Genomic DNA, 7,220 nt, shown 5'->3' on the forward strand with positions numbered 1-7,220 from the left:
TTTTTTTCAAATTTTTTTGGGGGGGTTTATTTTTATATCTTTGTAATTTTTTTGTGGGGGGGGGGGGGGTTCATACTTTTTTCTCCAAGATTTGTCAAAATTTCAAAACTTTTTTTTGGGGGGGGGGGGGGGACCAATTTTTTGGAGGGATTTTTTTTCATAATTTTTTGGTTTTTTTATTCCAAAATTTTTTCCATTTTTACGTTGATTATTTCTGATTTATAAATAAAAGCAACAAATACTGATATGGCTGGAGATACACACCAAACAGGGTGTGTAAATTATTAAGTATTATGCAACAGCACAGTATTGTGCAATAGCACAGTATTGCGCAATAGCAAGAAATCTTCAATTGAAAATAAATACAAATCTTTTAACCAATTTCAATGGGATTAAATTAAGTCTTTTTGGGGGTTCTAACCTTGTATTACTTTTTTGGATATTGGGCCCCATTTTTAAATTGGTCTACATTGAGGTCCAAATGGTCCAAAATTAAACTTTGTTTGATTTCTTCAAAAACTGAATTATTGCGGCTCTATGATATGCTGAATCTTATTGTGCATTTAGATTTTTTATTTTGGGCCCTGTTTTCAAATTAGTCCATATTAAGGTTTGAAGGGTCCAAAATTAAACTTTGTTTGATTTCAGCTAAAATTAAATTTTTGGTATTTTTTTATATGCTGAATCTTACCATTTTGTTAGATTTTGGATATCAGACCATACTAGGTAAATTAAATGTCCCATTTAAAATTTTTAAGATCTTTGACCACATTTATTTTGTGGCAGAAACCTATATAATGTCAAAAATTTGATCACAATCCAAATTCAGACAGTATCAAGCTTGAATATTGTGTCCAAACTTCCCCCAACTGTTCAGGGTTTGACCTCTGCAGTCATCTCAGGCTGCGCTTAGCGAAGCATTTTATTCCAATTATTTTGCAATAAAGCAATATACCTTTAAACATATATTTAACGTGTTCATATTTAGAGGATCTGTCAGAAAAATGGGAAAACTTTATGATGTTCAGCCTAGTCAATGCAAATCAAATATCTTGCAATAAATTTATAACTCGTTGCACTGCATGGCATTTTTAATCTCGCCTGCGACAAAAGTCGCAGAAAGCGAGACATCGGGATTGTTTTTTCTGGCGAAGGTGGCACCAGCGTCAACAATTGTTAAGTTATCTGCTTAAGTTATGTTTGATAGGATCTACTTGTGATAGATCAATGATATTTTGTATGATGTTGCATTACTATCAGTACATATCAGTTTGGTGACTATTTTAAGGCCCTGTCCCCTAGGACATGGTCCAGTGACTTTGAATTAATTAGCAATTTTCAATGTTAAGTTTTTATGTTTTATAAGTTATATTGATACTTACAATAAACAACGATATTTTCTATAAAGTTACATTACTGTCTGTACATCTCAGTTTGTCGACCATTTTCAGACTCTGCCCACTAGATCATGGTCCAATGACTGAATAAATAAGGAATGTTGCTGTCCATCAGATTGTCTTTTTCTGAATTTTATGCTGTTAGGGGAGACATTATTTGTGTGACACCAGTTTATTAAGTAAGCTAGTTAAACTGCTTAATTGAGGTAAAAATGAACATGCAGTTCTTTGGGTTTCTTTTGGGAATTGGGATTAATTCAAACTACTGGTTTCATGGTTTTTATAAATGAACACAAATAGATGAATTTGTCCCCATAAATTAACAATGGTATTATATCATTGCACATTGTAAATATGAATTACAGTTATGATAATGTTCACACTTTGTTTACTAGACTTTTAAGTTATGTAAATTTGTTATCTTTGTCTGTGTATTTCATTTTATTAAATATATAAATGTTCATGGTTGATTCTTCATTTGACAAAAAATAAAAGAGTGAAAATTGAAAAGTGAAATGAAAATATAAAATTATTCCTAGACTTTAAAAGCTTTAAAAAGTGTTAAGCATGCTGTTAAACTATTTCTGAAGTTTCTTGAAATTATAATGTAAGGAAGTCATTAAACCAATGCATGCATATATACTTAACTAAGTCTTCTTTGCACATTTTTTACATTTACTATGAATCTAGAACATATCAATGACAAATACATATTTTTCAATGATTGTTGATCACAAGCTAATTAACTTTCAAGTTTGTTGCCGTAGTTTACTGGAAATTGTGACATTGATAAACAATCAACACAAAATCATGGAGCACGTATTTTGTCGTGCATAGTACGCAGTTGTGTATAATATGCAAAATCATGAAAAAAAAGTTTTTTAAAGAATCAAAATAAAAATTGAATAAAAAAAAAAAATTAAAAAGTCTAGTTCACTATAAAAAGCCTTTGGTAGGGAACTATTAAACCGGGTATTTAATCTTCATTGTCATCAATTGAAAGATAAAAATAATGTAAAAGAATGTTTGTTCAATCAAATCTTTTTTTGTAATATTTTCTGTTTAATTAAATAATAAGTCATAAACAATAAAAATTAATTTCTTGAAACTATTAATTATTCCATTAAAAAATAAAGAAGACACTCATTGAGTTGAATACATAACAAAAACATACAAGTTGTAATGTTAACTTGTTTTAACTAAAATATCTGAAAAGAAAATTTAGACATAGGCAGATATTTACAGAACCAAATCCTCCAAAAAAAAATCTTTTACAAATTTCTTTTCAATAGCAAGCTACACGTATTGTTTATTGTGGTTGATTGATGGCTACTTATGTCCAACAGCAAATATTACATGCATATTTAGGATGATGACATGTTACAAGATTTATGATCATGAACCTTGGTTTATACTTGACAGACATGTGCTAGATCAAAGAGTAAAAGTCTGCAGGTACCCATGTCACACTACCCAAACATGATTATGAGGGGATAAGACTTCAATCCTCATTACAGGCGAAAACCCAGTTGAAATTAAACAAAAGAAATGGAACTCTTTGTAAGAGAAGGTAAAAAAGGCCAAGTTGTTAATTTGAATTGTTTACATCTGTTTCTATGGGCTTTAAAAGTTTAGTGAATGTGCCTAATTATACCCCACGCAACGAGTTGCGGAGGGTATAATGTTTTTGACCCGTCCATCTGTCCGTCAGTCCTGTTTCTTGTCATCGCAACTCCTCTCAAACCACACAACAGAATTTCACGAAACCTTTTTAGATAATAAGGACATACTAAGTAGTTGTGCATATCGACAGGAAATTGTGATTCAATTTTTAAGCAGTTAAGCTGCTTTATGCGAGCACCCTGGATTTGTGTTCTACCCAATAAATGCTGAAATATGTGCCATTGTTATTATCTGGCTGGCTATTATGTTATTTATAACTAATTGAACACTTTTTTCATACTTTTAATTCTGGAATACAAAAAATATGACCAGAAAAACCTTAAATGATCGTCGAACCACCCAAAAGTTTTGAAGTTGCACAAAGGAAGTAGTGCTCAATAGAAATCCTTATGTAGTTTATTATCCCCTGTGCTTTTGGCCAAGATGTCAAAGAACAATTGCATGAATTATTTCATCGCCGAAAATCTCTAATTACAAGTCGTTTACAGTTGCCAAATGGCACAAAGCGCAGGAATATTGTATAAACGGCTGCGACTAATATGACACGGAGTTGAAGTCTCAGTTGGCGGTAATTTTAACTTCGTCGACAAAACGTAAATCAAGGACGTTTTAAATTTGGTGATTTCTGATAATAATCATTTTGTTCAACCGCTAGCTTTATACCGAAAATCGCCAACATGTTATGTGTAAATCCGAGTAAATCGTATCTGACTGACAAAAACAACATTGAAAAACAAATGGATGCCATAAACCGGAAATGAAGACAATTATAATACCGGATCTAATTCCGGGGGCGGATAAGGGTAATTCCGGGTTTGCCGATCAAATGGAATAAAAATATAATAATTCCAGGCATGAGACAAAATACATCTATCATGATGAAATATAAACTCTAGAATTGAAAACCAAAGATATATTGAAAAGAAAGAAAAAGCAGGAAATATTTTATACAGAAACTCAAAATTACTTTTAGTTCACAAATTTTCATGTCAAAAACCAATAAAATGTGACAGTATTTTCCTTATCATTAATAAATATTGATATTACATGTAGATGTTTTTATTGTTTAAACATATTACTACAATTCCATGAGGTAATTTCTTCTCAATTTTGAAGGGCCTATAAAAATCTGGAAGTTTCTTACTTTATTTTCACAGAGGAACTAGCTAATATAATATATAGTGCAACTAGATATGACACACTTAAACAGTTTTGAATTTGAACTGTTTAATATAATGGTATAATTAGTAATAAATAATCAATTGTTGAGACAACACACCCACCCACAGTGATACCCGCAGCCTCCCTCAGCCTTCCTAATACAAAAAAAAAGATTATTTGAATTCATGAATTAATATACAAGACAATTACATTTATTATTAAACATGTTAAACGACAGTGACACTGACAATGAAACAAGCTAACTTAACACCAAAAGCACATTAAAGTATCTTACTGAGTTATGAACTATTTCAAGTAAAAGCAGGACCTGGAATTTAGGTTGTGGACCTTTCAGTTTGGAGTGTCAAAGGTCCTGGTCTGTCCAGTACCAAATGTTAATTTTAACCCCTGCATTCACAGTAAAGCGATTTTGACGTGTATTGCAATTCCAAGTAGAATTTACTTTTGGACATTAAACGTTTCGAATGCGTATTAAACTAATTCAAATCAGTTAATAATGTGAATCGAATTCGAATTATGTGTGAACGCAGCATTGATATATCTAAGAAATGAAGAATATTAAAAAAAGATGGAGAAAATATTTGTATTAAATTTGTTGCAATTTTTGTCTTGCCTTGACAGAGTCAAAAAGTGAGACATATATATATATATAGGTATGCTGTTTTGGCGGAATCAACAATGTATTAGTTTGTGATTTTGTGATAAGGTCTGGTTTCTGGTAGGTCAATGACATTTTGTAAGTAGTTGTGTTAGCATAGGCACATCTCATTACCATAGAGAATATTTGGCCCCACCCCATTAGTCATGGTCTATTGACTTTGAAACTTTGCATAGTTTACATGTATATATTTGTGGTTAGGTCAGTTTGGGGGGAACCACTAGTGGTAGGTCAATGATATTTGGTGTGCAGTTGTATAAACTTTTTCATTTCTAATTTCCATTGAGATTATTTGGCCCCGCCCCCTCAATCATGCTCTTTTTACTTGAAAATTTTGTTACTTTGAAATTTCATTTATTAGTTTTCGATTAGGTTAGTATTAGGGAAACCAATAGTGGTAGGTCAATGATAATTGGCATGTAGGTGTAGAAGCATTAGTACGTCTCATTTCCATAGAGGATATTTGGTCCTCACCCCTCAGGCATATGCATGATCTATTGACTTTGAAACTTTTACATAGTTTACATGAATGAGTTTGTGATTATTATGATTATGTCAGTTTAAAATTACCAGTAATCTTAAGTCAAAGCTATTTGGTATGCGAACGTATTGGTATTCAAAAGTTTCATTTCCATGGATATTATATAACCTCACCTCCTCATTATGGTTTATTGACTTAGAAATTGAATTTGTGTTAAGGTTTGTTTAAAGGGAACGACTTATGAAAAGTCAATGGTATTTGGTTTGCAGTTGAACAAGCATTGGCACCTTTCATTTCCATAGAGATTGTTTAGCCTTGTACCTTCAGTCATGGTTCATTTACTTTGAATATCACTTACATGTTAAAGTATTACTATTTTAAGTGTAACATTTGCATTATCAAAATAACAAATAGGCAAAACATTACGTTGTGTTAATAGCTTATTATAGATTAGACATGTGTAATTATTATAAAAATAAGGAGATGTGGTATGATTGCCAATGAGACAACTATCCACCAAAATTCAAATGAAGTGGATGTAAGCAATTACAGGCAACCGTACAGCCTTCAAAAATATATGTTGCATCATTGCTAGGCCATTATAACAACATCAGCATTTCTTGTAAAACTAGTATACAAGAAAATTACACCATTTCAGATAGTTTCAGGTATGATTTGATAATTGTGCATAGTGGCACCAGCTGATCCAACTAAAAGCGCTAATATGGCATATTCAAACTCTAGTACATAGTGGAATTAAACCATACACCACTGTTGGACACCATAATTGAAATTATTATTCTGAAAAGAATATTCCTCCATGCAGCCTGCAACAATTAGCAAAACCTATACTGCATAGTAAGATATAAACGACCACGAAATGACAAATGTAAAACAATAAAACTAAAGCAGCCTGATTTATGTACAAAACAATTATGAAAAATAAATATGATATACAGCAACAATCAACAATCACCAAATTACTGGGTCCTCACTATGGACAGGTACATACAGAATGTGGCGGGTTAAACATGTTAGCTGGCACAAAACTCTCCCCTAACATGGGACAGTGTATGTGCATAATCTCAGACATTAAATCTTTAAAAAATAAATTGGAAATAACTTTTGAAAGTGGTAGGATTGGATAGCAGAAACATTACGGTACAAACATTATTTGATACTTGAGAAATAGCTGAGAAATATAGATTCTACCACTGCATCGAGTGTGATACGATATTTATCCACTCGAGACAGTTAAATTTTCAAATTTAAAACGCGAGGCTCGCCGAGCGTTTTAAATATTTAAAATTTAACTGTCGAGAGTGGATAAATATCGTATTACACGAGATTTGGTGGTGGAATCTGTTTCTCTAATGATTTTCAAACAATATGCAGGCAAACTTATTCCGTCTTTTCGAATGATCTGTAAAAAGATGTGTTCTTTCTATGTGACGTCATCAGGCATGGTCGCCTTATTTCATGCCGTCACAATAGGAAATTCAGAGGAAAGCAAGTAAATTTGACGTCATAATCGGATTTTAACCTATGAAGAACTGAGATCAAACGAACCACACGTTGATTAAATTTTTTTTATACAATGGGTGCAGAAAGGGATAAATTGACGAAGAATTAGAGAAAAATATTTTCATCCATTCTTCCACTATATTCATCTTAACTTCTGCCAAGTTTACCTTTGATTTTTTTTTATTAACTGCCTATAGCGCCTTTGGTGCTTTGATTTTTCTAGGAGTTACACCCCTTTGAACTTATTTACTTTAATGTACTACTGCAACAGTTTGTCATCTCAACTCCCCTCTGA

This window comes from Mytilus californianus, unplaced genomic scaffold, assembly GCF_021869535.1.
Source record: "Mytilus californianus isolate M0D057914Y unplaced genomic scaffold, xbMytCali1.0.p SCAF_10, whole genome shotgun sequence".
Lineage (NCBI taxonomy): Eukaryota > Metazoa > Mollusca > Bivalvia > Mytilida > Mytilidae > Mytilus > Mytilus californianus.